We start from the raw sequence: 27228 nt of genomic DNA, 5'->3' as shown, positions 1-27228 counted from the left end.
TAATTCTTTGTGTGATGAAAGGATGACGTTATTGATGGGTATGGAAAGAAAGTGAGACTCTTATGATCGCCAGTCTTTGCTGGCAGAAAATATATTTTTTATTTCCGTTAGTAAGGTTTAGATATTTTGTGGTATCATTGACAGACCAAGAAAATGGGAATTGAAATGAAATGGAAAGTATAACTGGACAAAAAGTGGGATTTTCAGTTTCGGGAGCCTGAACTCCATAACTGAAGACTTTTGTCAAAGAAACGCTTATCTGAATCATTACATGTGGTGCGAAATCAGCATATATCTCAGTTCAGCACATTTTTGGTTTTCCATCCGCGTATTAATTTCACCAATGCACTACATACAGGAAATGCACTTTTTTATACACATGCATGCACAGGTACATCTTGGGTGCAATGTTTTGCAGTAAGAGGTAGATATTTCACCACAATCCTGTGTATTTAAGGTAGTCAACGGGCCAGTCATTGTGATATCAAGGCTATGGAATGCCACTAACCCAGTGACGTTTTCAGAAAGTGACGCTACGCACTATAATATCCCGCAGGTAAAAGGTCAAACCAAATTTTTTTTTTTTTATTAATTTCACTTTTTATAGGTCATAAGTATCATTTCCATATTTCGATGTGTAATTGACCTTCGAAAAGGCTGGACGACAACATTTTTAAATAGTTTGGAACTTGGTCATGACATTTTAAACCGCTTTTACAGAGTAAATATGTGATGGGTGTTTTTTTTCGAAAGAGTAAATACTGAATTGTGGGCAGTTAAGTGATCCTAAGACAACCTCCAGCTCAGTTTTTCTCGCAGACAGAGAACCCTGCCAGGGGGATGGAGAGTTGAAGACAGCCTGAGGTCACATTGCAAGCCTATGTGACACATTACAGTCTTCTAAAATACAAGCAGAGGAGGGGGTGGAACACAAAGTGACACACAATCACCTCCTAGCCTCTCTCAGCAGCCTCGGGCTAGTGGAGGAACTGCAATAAACCTCGACCACCCCGAGTTGTATCCTGTGTGTGACCAACTTAGACAAGCATTGGCAAAACAAACAGTCTTACCCATACAAGAGCTATTGGCTTTGGCAGTGTGTTTTTGCCATGTTGTAATCCAGTGTGGCTGCTGTTCAGCATGGCTAAATGTTAGTGCTGTGGAGTGTTCTAGAGTGGAGATCGAGGAGTAGAGTGTCGTAAACAGGATTTTTTGGAGTAGAGTGCTGTAGAGTGGAGTGGGGGGACCAGTGTCGTATTGTTGTATTGTATTTGCATTTATATAGCGCTTACTACCCCATACGAGGCGTCAAAGCGCTTTTTTGGCGAGTAGCACGCTACTCCGGCGACCCATAGAGGATTAGTGTTGAATTAGTATAGTGAAACCTGCAAGTACATTTTAAGTGGTGGATAGGTTAGTCAGTTATTTGGATTTGGAATGATAGCAGAACGATAGAGGAGGAAAAGGGTTTGTATTTATATAGCACTTGTTACCCCTGATGGGGTGTTGATGCACGCTATTCAGGAAGCCCATAAAGGATTAGTGGTGAATTAATATGGTGAAATAAGAAGTAATTTCAGGGGTGGATATTAGTCAGTTATTTGCAGTGAGAAGGATAGCAGAGGGATAAAAGGGGAAGAAAGGTTTGCATTCATATAGCACTTGTTACCCCTGATGGGTGTTGAAGCGTTTTTCTGGCGAGTAGCACGCCACTCCGGAACCCATAAAGGATTAGTGTTGAAAATTAGTATAGCAAAATATGAAGTAATTTGAGTAGTGGATATGGTATTCAGTTATTTGGGTAGAGAAGGGTAGGTGACGGTATAGAAGAGGGAAAGAAGTTTGTATTTATATAGTGCTTGCTACCCCTGATGGGGTTTTGAAGCCCAAGTAGCACGCTACTCTGGAACCCATCAGGATAAGTATTGAATTAGTATGGTGAAACATGAAAGTAATTTTAGTGGTGGATATGTTAGTCAGTTATTTGGATTGAGAAGGGTTGGGGAGGGGTAGAAAAGAGGGAAGAGTTTAGAAAGGTTTATTTTAGGGGATCAGTATAGTAAAAGAGGTGTCAGATGATGTAAGGAGGGGTAGAGTAGGAGAGAGTCTAGAAAGGGTTATTTTGGGGATCATAGTAGTGGTATGGGGTTTGGGATAAATGAGAGAGTGGATGTAGAGGATATATTGATAGATGTATAGGATGAGAGATAGGGTAGTAAATTGGAAAGAGTAGTAGAAATAAGTTTGACATGAGTCAGAAGGTTGGGCTAGAAGATATATTGAGCGAAGTATAGGCTGAGAAATAGGGTAGTGCATTGGAAATGCTAAATTAGAAGAAAGTGATAAATATATAGATCCATAAGTACATTGAAAGTATATAGATACATAAAGGAGGTAAGTATATTGGGCAGCATTTCTGGCCCTGGTCCTGGTCAGTCTCGAACAGGCTCAAACAGGCAACTGCCCTTGTCCTCTCCGTCCTTAAAAGGTTCTAACAGGCAACTGCCCTTGTCCTCTCAGCCCTTAACAGGCTTAAACAGGCAACTCCCCTTGTCCTCTCTGCCCTTAGCCTCGACGCCCGGGCTGAGACGCCCTAACCCTGGCCTTTTATAGCCCTAGTAATCAGGTAACCCCTTCAGCCAATGGGAACCCTCGCGCTAACACTATCCAATCACAACACTAGGATAGGATAGGTTAGGATAAAAATTTGTAAAGCGCACCAAACCAAATAGTTGTCAAGGCGCTAAGCGGGATGATAGGGAGGCAGACAATCACCAACTATGAAGCAAAAAGCCAGGTCTTTAACATCTTCTTAAAGGAGGCAAGTGAGTTAGCCGAGGTGTTAGAGAGAGGTAGAGTGTTCCAGAGTTTGGCAGCCGCAATGGAAAAAAGAACAACCCCCCCATTTAGATTGATAAAATCTAGGCAAGACAAGCTTTTTCTGGGTGGGGGACCTCAAGGATCTGCCTGGGGTGTAGCAGTGGAATAAGGTTGCAAGGTGTGATGATTCAATACAATGCATAGCCTTGTACACCAAATTCAGAGCCTTAAAGGTGATGCGCTTCCTAATCGGAAGCCAATGTAAGTTCCGAATTCCTTCACTAATGGAGTGATATTTGGGAATGTTCAGGATAAGTTTTGCCGCAGCGTTTTGAACAACCTGCAGCTTGTTCAGTGAGCCTTTACTGATATTAAGATATTGCAGTAGCCAAGCCATGAGGTGACTAGGGCAATGATGGTGGGTCGATGAAGCTCTTGGGGAATATGGGCAACACTTTCTTAAGCATTTTAAGGATATAAAAACAGGTGCTAACCGTATGGTTCACCTGGGGTCGAAGGCCAGCCCCTTGTCAAAAATAACACCTACGTTTTTGGCAGTTGTTACCGGAATAGGAAGAGGGCCACAGGTATCAGGCCACCAGACGGCAGACCAGATTAAGGGCTGAGTGCCGAAAACCAAAACTTCAGTTTTCTCTGGGTTGATTTTAAGAGAGTTGTCCTGCATCCAATGTATTATGCTGGTCATGCAGGTGTTAAACCTTTGAGCGACCAGCTGCAAATCATCAGAAATTAAGATAATGATTTGTGTGTCGTCCGCATAGGAAAGGACTTGGAAGCCAAAAGATCTCACCAATGAAGCCAAGGGGGTCACATAAAGATTGAAAAGAGTAGGGCTAAGTGAAGAGCCCTGGGGGACCCCACAAGGAAGACCGAAGGATTTGGCTTTGAACCTGCCGTAGCTGACTACATTAATCCTGTCGTGCATAAAAGATTGAAGGAACTGTAAGGCCTTCCTCATGACACCAACATCCCGCAGTCACTGAATCATGCGAACAGGGGATATGGTGTCAAATGCTGCCGAAAGGTCGAGCAGGACCAGCACCGCTGACCTGCCCTGATCGATCTGCATGCGGATACAGTCAGAAGCTGCAACCAAGGTGGACTCGGTGCTGTGTCCTGCCCGGAACCCATTCTGGGAGCAATACGGAATGTTGTGTGTTTCGATAAATTTAATGAGTTCTGGATTCATAAATGTTCCCAACATTTTGACAGGGGCGGGGAGAAGAGAAATAGGCCTATAGTTCTTTAATTCTAAGGGGTTGGCATTAGGTTTCTTAAGGAGGGGTGAGACAGTGACTTCCTTCCACATGACTGGATAATTTCCCGATAAAAGAATGTTATTATAAATTTTACACAAAGACTCTGCTATAAGATCGGGCACAAGCTTAAGTGTGCAAACTCTACACGGATCAGTAGGAGACACAGATTTGAGACCAAGAAGGAGTTCCATAATACGCTGAACTGTAACAGCTGGGAACAGTGCCAAGTTAGGCGTAGTAGGCCGGACTGCCAGAGTGCCACCTGCAGCAGGCTTAGTTTCCTCAGAGGAGGGAAATTCGTGAAAAATTTTCAGGACTTTCTGCTGAAAGTGGAAAGCTATGTCATAGCAGAAGTCTTGAGTAGGATTAAGGAGTGGAGCTCCTGGGGGTTCTGTAATTTCTTTAATGATTTTAAAAAGCATGCTAGATGAATTATCGGCGGACCTGATTTTATCAGTAAAATACTGGGATTTCGCCTGGAAGATGACATGCTCACAATCCTTCAGCAAGGACCTCTGTATCAATTTTTCTTGTGAACAGGGGGCTGCCTGCCACTTCCGTTCTTGTTTGCGACAGAGCTGCCTAAGAGTTCGAAGTTCATTTGAAAACCACGGGGCTGAAGGTTTTGCTCTCTTAGTGGTGCAGCATTTAATAGGAGTGACAGTGTCCAATGCATTGGTAATCCAATCACGGAAGTCTTTAGCCGTTTTAGGATAAACATTAGAACTACTGTCCGAGGTTAAAGTCTGAGCCTTCCTCCAGTCCATGGCTGTAACCTTTTGCATTTTTCTACTGAAGATATCTTTGGAAACCAGATTGGACGTGATTTTAGTAGAGGAGGGAAAGGTGATAACGAACTCAACCAGCCCGTGGTCAGCCCAGCTAAGAGGCAAAACGGTTGTGACCTTAAGATAGCTGTGATTGACAAAAATGCCGTCCAGAGTGTGGGCGACCCTATGTGTAGGGGAATTAATAAGTTGTTCGAACCCCATGGACTTCATGAGGTCATGAAGGTATGCTGAGTCAGTATTCCGATTACAATCAAGATTAAAGTTGAAGTCCCCAAGAACTGTATAATGTGTCATAGTTGCATAGGGTTCTAAAATCTGACCCCATGTTTCAAGAAAGTTTGCTCTAGACCCTGGAGCGCGATAGACCAACAGGCCTGAAAAGCTACCGTCTCCTCCGGATTTAATGCAAAAAGTGGGCACTTCAAGAGGCGAACCCGGAGCTCCCACCAGCGGGGTGAGGGTACAGTTGAGAAAATCTTTAGCTACAAGGGCTAGGCCGCCACCCATTCTGTGGGGATGGTCATGTCTAAGGATGGTATAGCCTGGGGGAACAGCATCGGTCAGGTCGGGCCCGAGGGCTCTTTGACCCAGGTTTCAGCAATAAAGAGGCAGACCAGATCAAGCGTAGTGATGGTTAAAGCAATTTCTGTCTTATGCTTGATCATAGAGCGGGCATTAATAAGTGCCCCCTTGATGACAGAAGATCTGCTGGAAGTTGGAGGTTCATGATTCATAATTCATGATTATGCATCTCTGCAGCTCCCAACACCTGCAGCCAGTCTAAGGAGCCAGAGAGGAGGCAAAGCCATTAATGGGATGAAAACTGCACAAATGGCAATGGTCAGCCTCCCTATTAGTTAGGTGTATACTAGGTTCACACTTCCTAGGTGGGGATTTGGGTCGAAGTGCAAGTAATTGGGCCCCTTATACGTAATTACCTGGTAGATACTATCTTACAGATCTTACAGGAACTTACAGCATGCCTAGCCCCTGGCGCCGGACAGGCGCGGATGGGCACAGATGGGCTTGCCTTTGGCACGCCAGCGACACGTCCGCCGCGCGTTTGGGGAAGCATCTTACACTAGCCCTAAAATCTAGAACCAGTAGGAGACCAGGACCTTACAGCCAATCTTAGCTCTAGACCAAGCACCCAATTAGTTCAAAAACCCTGATCTCTACGTCCAATAGAGGCCCTAGCCTACCAGTATTCCCAACCCAAGTCCAAGCAACCAATGGCACAGGAAGCCCTAGTCCCTACTTCCAATAGAAAGCATAACCCTACTCTTAGTCCCACAACTAGTCCAGCAACCAATCACACCAGAAGCCCTAATCGCTACTTCCAATTAAAGGTCTAACCCTAGCCCTAGTTCCAACAACCAATAACACAGGAAGCCCCAGTCTCTACTTCCAATAGAAATCCTAACCCTAGCCCTAGTCCCAACCCTACATTGATTGAATCACAGACCCAGAAACCAATCAGAATCCTCAAATACCCAACCAATGAGGACACCAACCCTAATCCAATAGAAACACCAGATACAACCACCAATCAGTGTACACATGTACCAACCACTAGCAGACCATATAAAGTCCCAGCTACCTCAGACAAGGTTTGCTGGCCACGGAGTTAGAAGCTGCTTCTCCTGTTCAGAATCTCCTAGGAGACAGACAGGCTCAATCCACACTTTTGACTTCTGCAGGTAAAGGCCTTACTAACTTGAAATCTAACAATACTGTTTAAATAAAACTTTACTCCCTCTCCTGGCCAAAAACTGAAGTGCCCAGTCCCTAGTAAACAAAGTTTAAACAGTCCACAGAAGCACCCTTTGATGTAGAATATCACTGTTGAGGGGGGAGGCAGGGGGGCTGGTTTCACTGGCTTGTGAACATAAAATGGTGGCTGGGGTGAACTGTTTTAACATACAGGTCTTAGCACAGAGCAAAGGAGAAATTTGGAGGGAACACTGAATTGTCACCAGGAATGAGAGGGATAAACTACAGAGTTTGGACTACAAATCCCACAATTCAACACATTAAATGGAAGCAATCATGGGCAAGAAAAAACACAAGTTTAAAACACAAAACAGGTGATAAAATATGCAATCACAGGCAGGTTAAAACTACAATTTTAAACTGTAACAACCACAGGCAAAGACAGTAATCACAGAAAGGGTCAATCATTGTTTTAAGAACTTTTCTTTTGGGGAAGAGACAGCACAGTCTGCCTCCTTACCACTTCCTGGACTCTGCTCACTGCAATCTGGGGCACAGGTAGGCTGCAACTCACAAGATGTAGGAGAATGATTTGGGGTGCACCCAGCAAAGCCATTAAGCGGCCTGGGCAGGTGTGAGGGGAGGGCTCAGAGTTGCTTGGTAGCTGAATAGTCAATCCCCAGTCCTGGGTCTGCTGGCCTGGGGGTGGAGGCTGGGGAGCTGCTTCTCCTGTTCAGAATCTCCTAGGAGACAGACAGGCTCAGTGGAGAAGCATGGCTCAATGGTTAGAGCGGCAGACCCTGATGCAGAGGTCTGGCCCAGGACGAGGGTTCAATTCCCGCCTCGGCGGCTCTTGGACTCAATCTCCCCGGACCTTATAATTCTCGCCTCGGTGCCTAGTCTAATCATGGGTCCCACTCTGTGACTCTGGGCAATAGCTTGCTTAATATCCACAACGGCCCCAGCAGCGCTTGGATGCCTGGCTTCACCTTGGGGGTGCCCAGGAGTGGACATTTCACAGGGAAAAGCCAGGAAGGGTTCCACAGCGGTATGAGTGCAGCGCTGGGACGCCCCGTCGCGTGGGCAGCCGTGCGCTTTACAAATATAACACATTTGCATTTACATTTACAGTCCACACTTTGGACTTCTGCAGGTAACTTGAAATCTAACAATACTGTTTGAATAAAACTTTACTCCCTCTCCTGGCCAAAAAACGAAGTGCACAGTCCCTAGTAAACACAGTTTAAACAGCTCACAGAAGCACCCTCTGATGTAGAATATCCCTGTTGCTTGTGGGCAGGGGAGGCAGGGGAGCTGGTCTCACTGGCTTGTGAACATAAAATGGTGGCTGGGGGTGCACTGTTTTAACATACAGAGCAAAGGAGACATTTGGAGGGAAAGCTGAATTGTCACCAGGAATGAGAGGGATAAACCACAGAGTTTGGACTGCAAATCCCACAATTCAACACATTAAATGGAAGCAATCATGGGCAGGAAAAAACACGAGTTTAAAACACAAAACAGGTGATAAAATATGCAATCACAGGCAGGTTAAAAATACAATTTTAAACTGTAACAACCACAGGCAAAGACAGTAATCACAGAAAGGCAAAATCATTTTTTAAAAACCTTTTGTTTTGGGGAAGAGACAGCACTAGTCTGCCTCCTTACCACTACCTGCACTCTGCTCACTGCAATCTGGGTGACAGGTAGGCTGCAACTCACAAGATGGAGGTCAGTGGCAGAGTGTCGTAGAGTGCATTGCTGTAGAGTGGAGTGGGTAGAGAGGTGTGGAGTGGAGAGGATTGGAGTGGAGGATTGAGGTAGTGGGGATGATTGGACTAGAGTAGATTTGGGTGGATTGGCTTGGGGTACAGTGGGTTGGATTGAGTGGGGTGGACTGGATTGGATTTCAGTGGGGTGGATTGATATGGGGTGAGGTGGATTCGATTGGTTTGAGGTGGGGTGGATCGGGTGAGGTGGTTTGGATTAGAGAAGGGTGGTTTGGAGTGGGGTGAATTAGAGTGGACGGAGTGGATTGGTGTGGATTGGACTGTAGTGGGATGGATTGGAGTGGGTTGGGCTGAATGGACTGGGGTGGACTGAACTGGGGTGGATTGGACTGGGGTACAGTGAGGTGGACTGGAATAGAGTGAGATGGATTGGACTGCAGTGGAGTGGGGTGGTCTTGATGGGGTGGATTAGATTGGAGTGGGGTGGATTGGGTTGGGTTGGGGAGGAGTGGGGTGGGGTGGACTGGAATGGCATGGGGTGGATTGGATTGGCATAGGGTGGGATGAATTGGAGTGGAGTTGATTGTATTGCAGTGGTGTGGACTGGAGTGAGGTGGATTGGATTGAGAAGGGGTTGATTGGATTGGGGTGGATTGGATAGGGGTGAGGTGAGGTGGGTTGGATTGGAGTGGGTGGACTGGTTAGGTTGAATTAGATGGGGTGGATTGGATTGGCGTGGGGTAGGATATGGTGGATTGGAATAGGCTGGATTGCAGTGGGGTGGATTGGAGTGAGGTGGACTGGATTGGGGTGAGTTGAACTGGTTTTGGGGAGGTGTGAATTAGACTGAGGAGGATTGGAGTGGGGTGGAATGAAGTGGGGTGAATTTGGGTGGGGTGACTTGAAGTGGCGTAGATTGGATTGCAGTGGGATGGATTGGATTGGAGTGAGGTCCATTGGATTGAGTGGGGTGGCTTGGAATGGGGTGGATTGTACTGAGGTGGATTGGACTGTAGTGGGGTGGGGTGGATTGAATTGGCATGGGGTGGGTTGGAGTGAGGTGGATTGGATTAAGTGGGGTGGATTGGATTGAGGTGGACTGGATTGAGGTAAATTGTATTGGGGTGGATTGGGGTGGAGTCGACTGGTATGGGGTAGATTGAATTTGGTTGGATTCAGGTGTATTGGATTGGTGTGGGTTGGGTGGATTGGAGTGGGCAGATTGTTTTGGATTGGAGTGGAGCCAATTGTTTTGGATTGGAGTGGGACACATTGTTTTGGATTGGAGTGGGGCAGATTGTTTTGGATTTGAGTGGAGCAGATTGTTTTGGATTGGACTGGGGCAGATTAGCAGATTGTCATGGATTGGACTGGGGCAGATTGTTTTGGATTTGGAAAGGGGCAATTACTTTGTGTTGGAGTGGGGCAGATTGTTTTGGGTTGAAGTGGGGCTGATTGTTTAGGATTGAGTGGGGCAAATTGTTTTGGACTGGAGGGGCAGATTGGTGTGGGGGAGATTGTTTTGGATTGGGGTGGGGTGGATTGATTGGAGTGGGAGGGAGTGAGGTGGATTGAGGTGGTTTGGATTGAGGTAGGAGCGATTGGATTGGGCTGGATTGGGGTGGACTGTATTGGTGTGGGGTGAGCTGGATTAGAGTGGCTTGGACTGTGGTGGCTTGGAGTGAATTGGGATGGTGTGGGTGGATAGACTATTGGAATGGGGCAGATTGGAGTGGGGCGATTGTTTTAGGACAGATTGGTGTGGGGCCGAGTGTTTTTGGTTGGAGTGGGGCCAAATGTTTTGGATTGGCGTGGTTGAATTGGAATGGGCAGATTGTTTTGGACTGGTGTGCGGCAGATTGGAGTGGGGTATATTAGAGTGGGGCAGATTGTTTTGAATTGGGGTGGGCAGATTGGTTTGGATTGGAGTAGGGCAGACTGTTTTGTATTGGAGTGGAGTGCATTGGAGTGGGCAGATTGTTTTGGATTGGGTTGGGGCGAGTTACAGTGGGGTAGATTGCTTTGGATTGCCGTAGGGCAGATTAGAGTGGATTGTTTTGCATAGGAGTGAGGCAATTTAGAGTGGGGTGGATTGTTTTGGATTGGGACAGATTGTTTTGGATTGACTGGGGCAATTGTTTTTGATTGACTGGGGCAGATTGTTTTTGATTGAGTGGGGCAGATTGTTTAGGATTGGAGTGGGGCAAATTGTCTTGGATTGGAGTGTGGCAGATTGGAGTAGAATAGACTGTTTTGGATGGGAGTAGGGGAAGATTGTTTTAGACTGGAGTGGGGCAGATTGTTTTCGATTGGAGCAGTGTAGATTGTTTTGGATTAGAGTGGGTGTAGAAGGCTGGCTTAGTATATGGTACACACTTATTTAAGTGGAGCACCTTGCACTCATCCAGACAACAATTATGGTGATTTTAGTGGGCTTAGACAACGTTAGAAAACTCTCTTTAAGTGGTAGCTGTGGAGAGCACCCTTCAGGCTTAGTCCAGAAGGAGTGTGAAGCAGCTAGTTTTACCAGTACTAATCATATAGTCTAAGTTCAGTGAAAAAGAACCACAGAGTGTGTTTAAAAATATATATGTTTTCATTATAAACACTCACTAACACAGTGTAATATCTCCTCCAATATTATCACAATACACACTATATTTAGTAATAGAATACATAAGTAGCACAAATACACAGTGGTCTCCAGGGGGAGACCAAACCATATACTAATAAAGTGGAATGCAACCCATGACCAAAGTCGAGACCGGACTATGAAGAGCCTGGGACCCAAGGAACCACACAAGGTAACTACGGAGGCCGTGTGCAGAGTGGAAACATGACCACATGCCCAATACAGGTCAATAGGGACTCTGGGGTTTGTATGGGTGCCCTGCTCATGTAGGGCCGCCCTCACACGTATAACCAAGCACCCTGCTTTCAGGATTGAAAGGGCTGCCTTAGAGGTGACTTATAGGTTTTAAGTGTAGTGACCTCAGATATAAGAAAACTTATATTTCAAGTATTTCAATACTTGCTTTATTCGATTTAGTAGTTCGAAATCATAAAAGCACACAGGTTAAGAACAATTATTACAAAAATAGTACATATAATAAAACGTATCCAGATCAAGGTAATTAATTTTACCCATAAAAAGTTCGATATTTGTCATACATTTTTTTTGATCAATTCATTGTATTACGAAACTTTAGTACAAGTTTTAGAAAACAGTTCAGTGCATGAATAACATAGTCTTCTTCCAGCCGTTGCAGTTTAAGGAAAGCTAGCTTACAAGTTCGGATCCCCCATGTTCTAAAAATAGGTAGTAAGTACGCCCTGCGTGGTGCCTGGTAAAATTTACAAAATAAGACACAATGTATATTATATTGATACGAAATATCATCGCAGGGGTATACGAGATTTGACATGGACCAGTTGTTACAATGAGGAAATGTGACCAGTCGAAAGAAAATGCCTAACCTGAAGCGTGTAAGCAGCATGCGAGCATAAGGGCTGCTCACTAGTGTTAGATATTTTTGTAACCCTTCATGGGAGGTAATTTGCAGGTACCTAATGATGGTGTGTTTTTCTTTTTCTACATTCCACCTAGATGTAACAAGGTGGTCCAAGGCCATCTTTTTGAGCAAACTTCTTGATACCTTCTCCATCGTACTTGGTTTTACAAAAAATTCCGGATGGCCTATCTCCTTGAACATGTTTCTCACATAACGTAGCCATTTGATTTTGGACGCCCCATCTAGCGAAAGGCAATCAGTTATTAGATCCCTATTTAGTGAAGTTTCTGGGGGAACCCAGACCTTGTGCCAGAGAAGAATCGGAGAAATCTTTATGGAGTCTATTATGTGGGAGAGGCCTGCTTCTATATGCAACATGTACGAGGATGTAGTTTTAGATACCCCCAATAAGTAGGCAAGGAACTGATTTTCACAACTTTGTATCGCCTGTGCGTGTTCCGTGGCCCAAAGGCCAGCACCATAGATAGCAGTTGAGACGCACTTAGCTTTATAAATATAGATTAAATCTTTAGCAGGCTTCCCCCCCCAATTTGGTGGAAAAGTTTCTCAAGGCGCCTATAGAGCGCAAAAATGCTAGTTTCCTGGCGTTGACCGCTGTTTGCCAAGAGCTCCCCCTGTCAAAATTTACCCCTAAGTAAGAGAAAGTGTCTGTAATTTTAATTCTCTTATTGTCGAGGAAAATTGGGCAGGGTGCCCTTTTTCTACCGTTCCCACAAACCATTGTAAAAGTTTTAGAAATATTTATTCTCAAGCCACGGAGCTTCATATAGGTATTAAATTTGTCTACAGTTCTCTGTAGCCCAAGTCTAGTCCGTGACATTAATGCCGCATCGTCGGCGTATAGTAATAATGGGATGGGAGTCCCTTTAATAGTGGGGTAATCGTGCTGAAAGTCCGAGGTATTGTCCGATTGAATTAATATATAAGGTGAATAACAGGGGTGCCAAAATGCACCCCTGCCTAACACCCCTTTCTATAGGGAATTTGTCTGAGCATTCCCCCCTGGGGCCATACCTAACCCTTGCACCTGCATCTCTATAAAGTTCCTTAATATATAATAATATTTGACTGTCGATCCCCATGTCGCTAAGTGTTGACCATAGGAATTCGTGATCTACACAGTCAAAAGCAGAACTTAAATCTATAAAGGAAATAAAAAGGTTCCCGCTCTTTGCCTGAGTGTATTTTGCGATAAGAAGGGCCAAATTTAAACATTGTTCCGTTGTCCCCTTTTCTGGGCTAAAACCATACTGTAAGTTAGTGAAAATTTGTTTTTCCTCCCCCCAGGTTTGTATCCTATTTAAAATGATTCGGCCAGCCACCTATGCCAATGCATCCAACAATGAGATTGGCCGATAGCAGGTCGGGTCGTTCCTATTACCCTTTTTGTAGATAGGTATAACTATTGCGTCAGACCAAGTGGATATAAAACCTTGTTGATTCGCTTTATTTAAAACATTGGTTATCATTGGGGCCCATAAGTCTATCTCGGCCTTGTAGGTATCTATTGGGACACCATCCGGGCCCGGTGCCTTGCCCGACGAACTATCTTTTATGCCTTTAATGACTTCCTCACAGCTGAAGGTTATAGATAATGGAAAAGGAGTGAGCTGTTTACCTACCAAGGAATTATTATCCTCGTCTATGGAAGTGATTCCATCGTCGGGGGTAGTCGATCTGCCATACAGGTGTTTAAAATGAGCTACCCATAGATCACCCGTAATTGCCAAGTCGATGAGATCAGCCTCTTTAGTATGTAGGAAGGTGTCATTTACCACCTTCCAGAAGGCCATGTTATCTCTTTTAGTCGAGGCTTCTTTTAGGGCTGCCCATACCTTATTCTTTAGGGTGGCTTTTCTCATTTTTATGGTGTTTTTGTAAGATTTTCTGGCTGTGCGAATTAAATCGGGATTTTTTGGAGTTGTCTGCAATGCCTTTTTGAGAAGTGTTAGTGCTTTAGTGCACTTACTATCAAACCACCTGTGGGGCTTTGAAGCCCCCTTCCGATGTTTTCTTGTCAATAGAGATTTGACTGTGGCTAGTATTTTAGAAAAGGAATTCATTACTCTGTCTGGTGCCTCTTCTTGTGTTAGACAGATCATTATGTCTTCGATATCAGAGGCAACTAATTTTTCCAAAAAGCCCGAGGGATCTACTTTTTCCCATTTAATTGTCTAGCCATTTTATGAAGCTAATCTTATCTTTGAGGTATATTGTGTGTTGACCACAGCCCTGCGTGTTAATTTTTGTTGTTGTTTTTTTTGTTTCAAAAACCTTTATTATACCATCACAATCTAACACTGCATTTTGCCAACAACCCCTCGGGCCGGCTGCATTTAGAGTAATCAGTAATCAACATTATCATTGTACACAGCTTCCTCACCGACATCCCAGAGGTTCGGCAGCGTGAAAAGGAAAACTGCATAATATATCACATACAGTGTAGTGCATGGCATTATGGCAACAAAGGTCCTCGAAATTTTACGTGTTCAACCTGTAACTCTAACATGGGCAGCACCAGAGATGGGGAGGGGGGGGGGGACCATCCCAGTCACATTTGAGTACAGCAGAAATGTGCGGCTACAATATCTAGCAGTTTCTATGGACCCTAGAAGGCCCATCTGGCAGGCAGCAGCATAGAGGCATATCGCTTCTAGACCCCATACTCAGAAGGGGAGATCTATTACGATAAGAAGGAATGCTCAAAGGGGGGAGGATGTATAAGACAACTCCCTCGTGGTTCAATTGGTCAATCCTGCAGAAATCATCTATCCCAGCTAGGCACAGGCAATCATGCTCATTTATTTTCCCAGGAGCCTTCCCCGACCTTACCTCGGGGACATATATAGCCCAGTCTGTGCAATGTTTAGCCACTCCTCCTATCCGATCGCACCCTCATCGCCATCCACTTGGCTCCCATCAGTCGACGCTGCAGTGGTGGCCAGCAAGTATTCTCAAAGCGGGCCCCAAATATCTTTAGTCTTACTATTCACAGGTTGAGTGTCTGCATATGTTATGTACTGATCCTGACAATAAATCAAATCCTCCATCCAATCCTTAAATTTTGGAGCTCTGCCTCTACCCCACCTGCACGCAACTCTTCGTTTCGCCAATAATAATGCTACGTCTATGAATTTCCTCATTGATTTTGGTATTTGCATAGTATATCCCAACAACATTGTCAGTGGATCTTTAGCAATTGTCTCTTTTACCATCTCCTGAAGCACCACCTGTACCTTTGTCCAGTAGTCAAATATAGCTGGGCATTCCCATGCCACATGCAAGAAGCCTGCCGCATCTGATCCACACCGTTCACATCTAGCATTATCCGACAGTCCAAACCTCATCTTTTTCTCTGGTGTATAATACATCCTCTGTAAAAACCTATAATGTATAATCTTTAGTCTGGAGCTCGGCGAGACATTAGCTGTAAGACTACAGCAATACTTCCACTGTGCCTCCATTATTTCCCTGCCAATATCTGTACTCCAGTGTGGGAGTGCCCTATTCTCTCCATTATCGCATTGCCCGCGTATATTTTGGTAAAGATGCGACACCAGATGCCGACCATCCGCCGACACCAGCATAGCCTGTAGAGGGATTACCACCTCAGGTTCATCTGGGAATCGTGGCAGGATACTCCGTAATCCCTGCCTTAACCTAATGTAGTAAAATAGTTCCAATGGTGTGGCTAAATGCTCCTGAAATAACTGATCACGTGTCTTAAACTTCCCGCCGGAGAACAGTTGTCCCCAAGTATGAAGCCGTAGCTTGTGACACAACGTCTGAAATCCTCCTTCCTGCAGAAGAGATAGCCCCGGGTGGTACACAAGAGGCATATTGGGTGCGTATAGGAACTCGACTGACAATATATTAAGAATTCTATCCCAGGCATCCACTGTACAGGTCACCGTAGTGGCGGGTGTCTCTAGCACATTGACCGGTCCAAAAATAATACCTCTGAGTGGGAAAGGTCGAGCAATCCAGTCCTCCACAGCCAACTGTGGCATGAAAGGTGTGGGAGCAAACCAGTGATACGCATATTGTGCTTGAGCACTCAGATAGTGTATTAGAAAATCAGGAACATCAAATCCCCCATTCACATAAGGTTGGGTAATGACCTTCCATGCCACTCGTTGCTGTTTGCCTCCCCAAAATAATCTCAACAATTCCGACCTTAATGTTTTTTTAAAAAAAAAGGTACCTGGATAATATGGGATATTCTGAAACAAATATAAAAACCGAGGGAGAACCACCATTTTGATCAGTGAGGCTCTCCCAGCCATGGATAACGGTAGTGATATCCACCGCGTAACATCATCCCTAAGTTTGGTGACGGCCGTGCCATAATTTAGTCGGATCGTATCATCTTTTACAAGGGATACCTGGATACCCAAGTATCGAAGGTCAGTATCACACCATTCCAGTTGGTAATCCAGAGAGAAATGGGGAACAGCAGGAGTCAGAGGGAAAAATTGGGATTTGGCCCAATTAATTTGTATGCCAGATAGTTGACCAAACACCAAAAACTCTCTCAGCAGTGCATTCAGGTTGGCCTGTGGATCCACCACATATAGCGTAAGGTCATCAGCATATAACGATATATCTATTTGCCTTTGAAAACATTTAAAGACGCTCTGCTTGTGCAGTTGCCTAATGCGACAGGCCAGGGGTTCTATTGCTATGGCGAAGAGCAATGGAGATAGTGGGCACCCCTGCCTAGTGCCCCTTGATAGCAAGATCGAATCCGACAACGCACCATTAATCAACACTTTCGCTTCCGGATCTGTATATAGGAGCCGTATCCAGGCAATAAATATTTTCGGGAACCCCATTCTGGCTAAAACTTCAAATAGGTAACTCCACTCTACCGAATCGAATGCCTTTGTAGTATCAAGGAATATAGCCGCTACAGGTAGTTCAGGCGCTATTGTTTGGATCAGTGAGAAGAGGGTACGAAGATTATGATTAGTGGATCTGCCTGGAACAAACCCCGCTTGGTCTGGGAGCACTATCATCGTCATAAGCAATGACAGTCTCGTCGCTAGGACTTTCGCCAATATCTTGGCATCGCAATTTATAAGGGAGAGTGGTCTATACGAATCACACACCATAGACTCCTTCCCGGGTTTTAAAAGAGACGTAATCACCACTTCCCTCATTGATTTGGGCAGTATACCCACCTCCAGTGATTCTTCGAAAACTTCCTTTAGCACGGGGCCATTATATCTACATAGCATTTATAAAATTCAGCTGGTAATCCATCCAAGCCCGTCGCCTTACCATTATTAAGGGACATAATAGCGTCACGTATCTCCTCAACTGTGAATGGATCCCCAAGAAACTGCCTATGTGTGTCACTGAGCCAGCACAATGCTATCTCGTCTAAAAACTCCCCATACCTCACTTCGCCAGATCTTTGTGTGGTGTATAATCTTTCATAATGTGTGGTAAACGCAGCTAATATACCTTTCGTATCTTGACATGAACCTCCCTCCTGTGTGTGTATCTCAAGTATGTGTGTGTTACCTCTTGGATGTCTGGTGATCTCTGTCAGAACTCGACCCGGCCTTTCACCTTCACAATACCGCCTCGCTTGCCAGTGTTTACCCCTGAACCTGGCTTCTCTGGCCGCCTCCTCCTCATATAGCGTAAGCTTGAGTCTAAATTCCTGATGGATAGGCCCCATCGGTTCCCTAGTCATCCGTAACTCCAGTTCCTGCAGTTCATGGTCTAGTTTCGCAATCGTTCTTTTAATGTCCCTCAACACCCCAAAGCTCTTTGATATACAGTACCCCCTAATTGTCACCTTAAATGCTTCCCAGATAATGTCAACACTTTCAACAGAACCCCTGTTTCGAGGGACGAAGTCTCTGATCTCCTCTCCCAACTCTGCTTTGAAAACTGCATCCAAAAGCATTGTAGGTTGCATGCGCCATATGGGTCTCACCGTATCATACCCCGGGATAGCAATTTGAACTAGTATTGGACAGTGGTCTGAGTAGGTTCTAGGCAAGTGGGCAACCTTTCCCAGGTCAAGCGCCAGCCCTCGCGACAGGAGGCAATAGTCTAGTCTAGCCCAAGTATCAGCATGTGTTGTAAAATGGGTTCCTTCACGTAGCCCAGCATGCACAAACCTCCAGCTGTCAATCAAGGCTCCTTCCCTAATTATTCCTTGTAATGCGTCCCTAGCATGTCTATTATATTGATGACAACCATCAGATCTATCCAGCCCTGGAGCCATGGCAACATTAAAATCTCCTCCCCAGATAATGTGCATCGAGCCTATGCTTAGTATCTTTCCCCACAAATTCAGGAAAAATTCTGGTGTATCCACATTAGGCGCATAGCAGTTCACTATTGTGACCGTGTCAGTCCCAAGTCTGCCCCATAGCAATACAAATCTCCCTTCTGGGTCAACCATCTCCCCCAGTGCCGCAAATTGCAATGACTTTTTGATTAGTACTGCCGTACCTCTGGCATACGTAGAATAAGATGAGAAGCTCATTAGCCCATTTGCATGCATACGTGGTGTTAGAGCGGGGGCGTAGATGTGTTTCTTGTAACAATGCAATTTGCACATTATGCCTGTCTAGATATGCAAGTATCTTCCTACCTTTCCTGGCGTCATTTAAGCCCCGAACATTCCAAGACATAACTGTTATTTTAGTATCTCGTTCTATGCACGCCATCACCCTATCATGTCAACCAATCTGCCTTCAGAATATCCAACCATGGTTCTTCCGTCATTCCTACCCGCACTTCTGTGCCCGCCAACCTTGGGTCCATGAACAGTAGTTATACTTGTAAATACGCAACACACTGCATCTGCTCTTCGCAAGCTAGTCTGCTTCCTAGAGAGATCTCCCCCATCCCGCCGATCCCCAACCGACCGCTGTACACCACTTGCATCAGATGACTCCCCCTCAATAACTCCAATTGCCCACCCCCTCCGTGACACCAATTCAGAACAACTTAACCCCCTTCCCACCCACTGTGGCCACCCCAACTTGCCACGTGTTCCAGTCCTCCCAGCAGTCTCACGACCTGTAGCGCCCCTTACATCCTCAAGCCACCAGAGTATTTTAAGACATGTCCTGTCATATATTGTTAATGCAACATCTCTCAGTTTCTTTGGCTCAAGATCCAGCATCCTGTCCCGACCCCAATCAGTCGCCTGCATACATTCCTGTTCTACCCCTGTAATTAACAACCACAACAACCCCTCCTGTCCTAGATGTACACTACTCTGCACATAGCCTATACTACTACACGTATGCATTTGTCCTGTACAGACAGAGGTCTGTCTCCCACCCACCTCCCACTGAAGCAGCCCCAACTTGCCAGAATCCCTGTCCCTCCCGCCACCCCCAACAAAATATAAACACCCCAACATTTGCAATGCAGTCAACATGTCCAATGGGGTACACCCTATGGTGTTCATGTAGAGAATGCACATAGCCACCCCCTACACCTTGCCCTTCGTCCTATTCTGCCTCTGGTGGGCCCTAGAAGGGAAAGGGGGGGTGGTGCCTGGTATACATTTCCACCAATAGTCCAATACCCGTCCATGGTACACTCGGTCAGCAGCAGTGTCTTGTGCACAAGCAAAGTCCCCCTGTAAGCCCCCAGGTCAGGGGCAGTAGGCCAACAATGCGCACTTGCAGTCAGATCTCCAGCCTAGTCGTCCACATGCAGCGATTGTGCATCTTCTTGTTCTTCTTCGCCATTGTTCCTGTGTCTAGATCGTGCCTGTCGTAGAGTTTTCAAGAAATCGTCCACTTGTTGCGGGTTTGTGAAGAAATTTTGCTTTGCTTGGTGGGTCACTCTTAATTTAGCTGGGTACAGCAATGCGTAGTCTATTTGAAACGATCGAAGTTTCCTCTTGACATCAAGGAATTTACCTCGCTGTTCCTGCACCACGGGTGTGAAGTCCAGATAAATGGAGAAGGTGACCCCATCACATGAGAGATTTTGGTTGGTGCGCGCTGCCCTCAATGCAGTATCACGGTCTCTGTAGTTTAAAAGCCGGGCAATTATGGGTCTTGGTGGGGCTCCAGGCTTAGGTCGCGGGCCAAGCGAACGGTGCGCTCTTTCAACGATTAATTGTTTAGAAAACGCATCCGGTCCGACCGCAGCAATAAGTATCTTCTCCACGTATTCCTCCATACGCCCTGTATTGGTGGATTCCGGCACGCCTATGACGCGGATATTGTTTCGCCGGCTGCGCGCTTCCAACTCCTCATTCTTTGCAGCTATAATTCTAAGGACGTTATCCATTCTGGAGAGCTGCGTGGTATGTGTAGCCGTGGTGTCGTCATTATCAGATATTCGTCGTTCCACCTCCGTGATGCGCTCCTCGTGGACGTCCATTTTTTGTGCGATGGCGTCCATTCTTGATGAGATCCGGTCGACCTTGTCCACTATTGTGGCAAATCCTTGCCGCATCTCCTGCATCAGTAGTTGTATATCCGATGTGGTGGAGCTAGAGCTTCCATCAGTGGTCGCCGGGCTTTGTGTTCCCCCAGTATCTGGTGCAGTTCGTGGCCCTCTTTTGGGGGAAGTGGATTTGAATGATAGCTTAGATTGCCTGTTCTCTAGCTTCCCCATAGTGAGATTCTTGTAGTGACTGGTAGCAGTTGGCGAGGGTCGCTTTCCACGTTCTACTCAGAGAGGGAAGGAGTCCGTACTTATACGCACCATACAGTGCAGTCGGGTGACCCCACCACCAATGCAATGAGAATTCTGAACCGGCTACACCCACCTCGGTTCGCTGACCGGGAAGGAGGTTGGGCCCCTCTCGACTAGTGGAGTAGTCCCAGTTACTCACAACCACGTGGTATTTATGTCAATACCAGTGGGTGGGCTACCCTAGAGAGGTAGCAGGCGACTTTCACTTCAACGTCTCTGCAATCAATGAAGCATCCAAATAAATGCCCGATCTCAAATCAGCAATTGGGGAACGTCCAACCAGTGTCCTAAGTAGTGTCCTCACGCCCGTAGGCCAAGTAAAGCGCGTCTGCTCTGTGTCACCGCAGTACCTCCACTATGCCCGTAGAAGCCAGCAAATAGCCCAGTGCCTCAGTGTCACGCGGTATCGTGAATGGCGAGCTCCCACCAATCTCCGACGTATCCAGTCACATTCAGCTATTATTCAGCGCTTCCCAGGCTGCCCTCATATCTGCAGCATCGCATCGGGCAGCGCCCTGGGCCACATGGCACACGATCTCGCAATGCTGTGAGGTGCTCTTGTTCTGCGCACCAGTTCAGTTCCAAAGCACAATCCGGTTGCCGAGGCTGCGCAGTGGTCTCACACTGCCACCTCAGTAGTAGTAGAGTTTGTGTGGGTGCTTTATCCAATTCTTATGAACCTCGCTACAGTCGTGTAAGGGTTCTGTAAAACTGTCGGAGGTACCTTCAGAGCAGATAGCACATTATCAGCAGTTATTACATCAGGGCATGCCAGCATATAAACTCTCGTATCTTGCCGCTTTAGGCGAGGAGGCCGTGCATTATCCCCGCAGCTACTCCCATAATCCGCCAAAAAAAGCCAGTAAAGTCAGCAGCGCTCCACTCACCAATAACGTCCAGGCATCTCTAGAAGGCCGTGTGTAGGCCGCCCAGACGCGCCGAGTCAGCACAGCCGGGTAGCCGCACCGCACCCCCAGCCGCTTCACCACCTTCCAATGCACGCCGAGCAACTGCTAGGTGAGCGGGGGGGGGGCACCAACTGCGTTCGCGCACCACCGAACGCAGTTCGTCTTTCAAGGTGGCGCCCTGCCCTCGTAGTCCGCAGCCGCTCACTGTCCCCCTTCACGGGCGCCCTCCGCACCACAGATCGACGTTGCCCAGCCCTGCACAGTGCGATCGTCCGCAATACAGGAGCTCCGCCGGACTCCTTCACCCAATGTTGGTAGCTGGCAGTAAAGCGTAGGCGCCGTGCCGCACCTCTCACACTGTAGCGGTGAACAGAGAGCGCTCCGCCGGCGTTCAGACTCTCTGAGGCCTATGCGCCTCGTGGCGCGCCGCGGCCTGGATTGATTTTCCGGTCCCCTCAGCTCTTCACTCTCAGCTCCAGCCCAAGCGCCGGTAAAAACTCTGCAGCTTCTAACTTCGTTGTAGGACGTCTGGGAGCTTCCAAACTTTCGCCGAGTGTATCAAACAGCAATCTTCACATTTGCGTGTCGTTTCCGTCGGGAAAGGATTTGGCTTAAGCGGATAAAAGAAGGATAATTGTACCAGGCTGCAGGAGCCTCACATTAGTGCGGCCATTCTGCATGTGCGCCCTCTAGCGCCCCCCTGGGCGCCCTCTAGCGCCCCCTGCGTGTTAATTTTTTGACTTTAATGCTAAACACTCGAGGGTAGTGATCAGAATGGGGACTTGGCCCATTTCCCAAGTAGCCGCTAACCCGACGTGGGATGCAGAAATTAAGGTGTAATCAATTATCGTATTACACCCCCTCCCGTTAAAGGTAGGTGAAATGGTATTCTCGGTCTGCAAATCTCATTTATGAAGGTTAAGTTAAAATAAAAAAGTATATTGTTAAGAATAGTACCGAGTTGCGTGTGATTAAAATGGGTAGGGCAATCTTCCCCATAATCCGATAGGCCGCACAAACCATGCGAGTCATGTGGACAGATCGTACAATTAAAGTCTCCTACCCAAAACATAATATTATCACCTACCAGCTGGTTACATAAGGAGATCAAAGTCGAGAGAAGCTTACAAAGGATGGCCTCACTCCTATCGGGTGGTATATTAATGTAAAAATTTAGTATAGTTGCGTTATACGAATGGCCCCATCTTAACCTCAGTATCTGATAGTACTCGGTTGCCATGAACCTATTGACTTCAATGCCCCCCGTAATGGATAAAAAAGCGCACAGACCCCCTTTGTTGCGGCCATGTGCACTTTGGACGGCTGGGGTATGAAAGGTTTGGTAACCACTAATGTGGTGTGCCTCCAGGGACCACGTTTCCTGAAGGCAGATTACGTTATGCCCAGTAACAACGTCTAGCCAATGTTGATGATACACTTTATCGGCTAAATCAGCCACATTCCAGGAAAGGAAACTATAGATAAGATCTGTTTGTTTAAAAGTTTCAATTAATGGGGCTGGTTTTCCTTGCAATTCCTTTGAAATATTTGATCGATTAGATTCAGGCGCATTATGCTGAATCAGAAGTGGATCATCTATGACAGTCGGATTAACTAGTTGATCGTCGTGTTTTAACAAAGACCCAGTAAGGACAGTTGGAATCATAAGGTCCCCTGCCACTGAATCAGATCTAAGCAACCCACACTGATTGGAGTTTGTTGACGTTGGACGGCTTGATATTTCCGTATTATATATCGCACTACTTCCCTGTTGTCAGTCCAGATCATTTAAATCCGAAAAAACGTCATATCGATTTGTTAGGGGAAGTGACCAGTATGGTGGATTAAGGCCTTGCTGAGTGGTCAGACTCCGGCGTGTTATTGGCCTTTCTACATTCCCAAAAATTGATTAGTAGACCATAGGGTCCCCTTCGATAGATAAGAACGATAGGAGTTGTGTTTGTAATATGTGGGGACACCACACTGGCCACGGGGAACAATTAGTGCCTCAGGATAAAAGTAAGTTAGGGTTCGGGGCACTATGCTACTACATCCCTGATTCTGATACCAATCAGAGATGTGCGGGACCACCCTTCGGTCTCTAAAGTTGATACTGATTATATCCCCAGCAGTGTCTTTGGGTCTAGAACCTACCCACGCTAATCTTCTCACAAACACTATATCTCCATCTATATGGGAGGGCAATGGCCTGTTTTGTCTGAGCCAATAAATAGCTTTATTCTTTAGCTCAGAGTAGCCTTCCTTTTTTCCTTCTATAAGTTCTGGGACGCCTGTTAGGACTATGGCATATGGAACCGCCTCTGGTGGCAGATCGATATGACATCCTTTAGTTTTTGTGGATTTGTCTAGAGGTTGGGGGATGCCTATATCAGCGACCTTGGTGTCTGGCTGTATGGTGCCAGATGAATAGATATTAAGTGGGAGAGTGGCTGATTCTCTAGACCCTGTCAGGGTAGAGTGTGTATCTGATTTCTCAGACTTCTCAGATTTCCCGCTAGGGTTATTCAAAACAGGTCAGGTATCTTTAGAAGGCCTAGCATTCCCAATGGTCGTGTTGGAGCCAGATGAAGTAGCTTTTGTGGTGGCCTTATTTATTGATTGGTGTCCGCTGGTTTTGGTGTTCATGTTAATGGCTACCAAACCCTTTAAAAGTTGGGAATTTAAGGTGGTTTCTACCACTAGGTTATTTAATTGATCACCAAATCTTTTTACCCTCTCTAAGACAGGGAGAAGTAAGGATCTGACTAGATGTTCTATGTCGTTCACAATTAAGTTGGATTCAGGAGATTGATTCTTGAACGAGTTTTGGGTTTCCTGGGGCTTTGATTTTATCTTTGATGGTGGCAAATGATTCTGTTGTGTTTTTGAAATATGTCAGTTTGGGGGCTTGAGCCAAGTCTGGGTACTTTAGTTTGTCTACCCCAATGTAAGTTTCCCCCTCTCTTCCTTTTCGTTGGAGTTAGTTGTCTAGATGGTTGTTGCGGGGCTATACTCTTTTTAGTCATAGGGGTCGCATTTGGGAGCTGCAACAAGGAGGGCTCCGCTGGGGAAAAGTCCAGGGAAAGGTCCGAGATAGTTAAGTCATGATTGGGGCTCCTCAATAGGACTTGAGTTAAAGGTGGAGAGTTGTCCTGAAGGAGCAGGGGAATACTGGTATCCATTGATGAAAGAATCCCTATGCTCTGGGAGCTGTGTGTTGGTGGGGAGGGTATCTGTCTTATTGGACCTAGTGACGAGCGCTTGTTTTGTTGGAGTTCAAAGGACAAGCCCGATTCGACAACAGATATTTCATGGTCCAAGTTCGAGACCGCCTTTGATAAAAATGCATCCAAGGTGCCTCTTACCTTCCCCCCCATGTGCGTTTTTCTGCCGTTCCCAGGCTTCGGTGACATTGTCAGTGTTCCAAGATCTCGGGGGAAAATAGATAAAGAGACGGGGCCCAGCCCGGCCTCAATCGTCCTCGGACGGCCTCAGACGGCCCGCCCTTTGGCCGGGCTTTGCCCGGCTCGTCCCGCGAAGCGGGTAGTGGCGTGATTAAATAGAGGGCGTTGGGGGCGGGAAGAGACACCAGCTGCGTTGGGTTGGGAAAACGCAGTGGACGCTGGTCCTCACAGTCCCGGCCTTACAGGTACAGTTGATTAGCCCCAAATCGGCGTTCTTCACAGTGCAGGATTAGTCCTTACGGGCAGATTGCAGGAATCCCAAAGGTGCTCACAGACAAACGGCTTACGAGCGGCCCCCGCGGAGCGGGGGCCGTGAGCCGTAAATAGCTGCGAGGGTGCTGGGGGCGGGAAGAGACACCAGCTGCGTTGGGTTGAGAAAACGCAGTGGACGCAGGTTCTCGCAGTCCCGGCCTTACAGGTACAGTTGATTAGCCCCAAATCGGCGTTCTTCAGAGTGCAGGATTAGTCCTTACGGGCAGAAAGCAGGAATCCCAAAGGTGCTCACAGACAAACGGCTTACGAGAGGCTCCCGCGGAGCGGGGGCCGTGAGCCGTAAATAGCTGCGAGGGCACTGGGGGCAGGAAGAGACACCAGCTGATGTGGGTTGGGAAAAAGTAGTGGACGCTGGTTCTTGCAGTCCCGGCCTTACAGGTACAGTTGATTTGCCCCAAATCGGCGTTCTTCACAGTGCAGGATTAGTCCTTACGGGCAGATTGCAGGAATCCCAAAGGTGCTCACAGACAAACGGCTTACGAGCGGCTCCCGCGGAGCGGGGGCCGCGAGCCGTAAATAGCTGCGAGGGCGCTGGGGGCGGGAAGAGACACCAGCTGCGTTGGGTTGGGAAAACGCAGTGGACGCTGGTTCTCGCAGTCCCGGCCTTACAGGTACAGTTGATTAGCCCCAAATCGGCGTTCTTCACAGTGCAGGATTAGTCCTTACGGGCAGATTGCAGGAATCCCAAAGGTGCTCACAGACAAACGGCTTACGAGCGGCACTTATATTTGTTGTGAGTGGTGCTAGCACCAGCTTACACACGCTGCAATGGCAAGCCTGTAGTCACAAATTGAGTGGCCTCCCATGGGTGGCATAATACATGCTTCAGCCCACGGGGGAACCCTGGTGTACCTATGCCCTGGGTACCTTAGTACCATATACTAGGGACTTACAAGGGTACACCAGTAGCCAATCTGGGGGGTACCTAAGTGCATACCATGGTCCAATTTAGGGAGAAGGCACAGAGACTGGGGGCCTGATTAGAAGGATCCCAGTCATACTAGTCAGAAAATAGAATGACACCAGCAAAAAGTGGGGGTAACCATGAAAGCAGATCCTACTTTCCCACAGTGGGGAAGACTGTTTTGGATTGGAGTGAGGCAGATAATTTTGGATTAGAATGCGGAAGACTGGAGTGGGGCACATTCCTTTCAATTAGAGTGGGGAGCATTGGAGTGGGATTTGTTGGGAGGATTGGAGTGTGATGGATTGGATTGTGGCGAGTGGTTTGGATTGGATTGGTCTGGAGTGGATTGGACTGAGTGGGGCGGATTGATGTGGGGTGAGGTGGTTTAGATTAACGTTGATTGGGGTTGGGAGGATTTGAGTGGGGTGGATTGGGTTGTACTGCACGATTATGTATTAAAGAATCATTTCAGAAAGTACACTAGGAAAGGAACAATGTCGCTTTGCAATAACATAATCCTCATCTTTTGAGAACAGCACCCACGACCGAAAACAAAAGAAAACATGAGGGCAAAGTTAGAAAAGAAGACTTGACAAAATAAAAGAAGTTAATAGAATCATTTATGGAAAATACATCTTTGCCATTTTATTTGTCCTGCTGGGCAAGTTTTTTGCCAGTCACATGCCTTCTGTTTGCACAGCATTAACAGATAAAAATAACAATTTAGTACCTCAATCACGTTGGGAGCATCGGACGGGCACTGATTAGGTTGAATCAACCAGCGATAGTCTCTGCGCCACAGAAAGGAACAGAAATTATGTTAGGCATGCCTTGACAAATTAAGAGGCTGGAAAGAAGACTGCCAAGTAAGCCAACTAATATAACGCAACAGGCGGAGTCCATGCCCTTTTCTGTATACATGAGTGTCACGCAAGCGAGACGCACGCACCAGCTCCAGCGGTGGCCCGCACGGAGCAGGGGTGGCAGCGGTGGGGGGGTTAGGGGAATGTAAAAAAAAACATGTAACTTATCGCTATGTCTCGCGAGTGTGCTCCGTCGGACTCGTGCCAGGAACAGGAACCAGAAAGCACACCCATGGCTCCACTGATCAATCA

The 27228-nt window shown here is 46.7% G+C and overlaps 1 protein-coding gene across 3 annotated transcripts in view; it reads right to left on the bottom strand.

Moving 5' to 3' along the window:
* The window catches only part of LOC144823366 (uncharacterized), a 282597-nt gene that overhangs the window by 95269 nt on the left and 160100 nt on the right, over window positions 1-27228 (bottom strand). The window contains exon 2 of one of the 3 annotated variants that reach the window (XM_078681835.1): window positions 26844-26904. The exons of the other annotated variants lie outside the window; for them this stretch is intronic. The gene's annotated coding sequence lies outside the window, so the exon portion shown is untranslated. The remainder of the gene's footprint in view (window positions 1-26843; window positions 26905-27228) is intronic. 3 annotated transcript variants of the gene reach the window in all.

Source organism: Lissotriton helveticus, chromosome 3_1 (assembly GCF_964261635.1).
Source record: "Lissotriton helveticus chromosome 3_1, aLisHel1.1, whole genome shotgun sequence".
Taxonomy (NCBI): domain Eukaryota; kingdom Metazoa; phylum Chordata; class Amphibia; order Caudata; family Salamandridae; genus Lissotriton; species Lissotriton helveticus.
The sequence above is the reverse complement of the archived record's forward strand: the minus strand, read 5'-3'. Positions and strand labels throughout refer to the sequence as shown.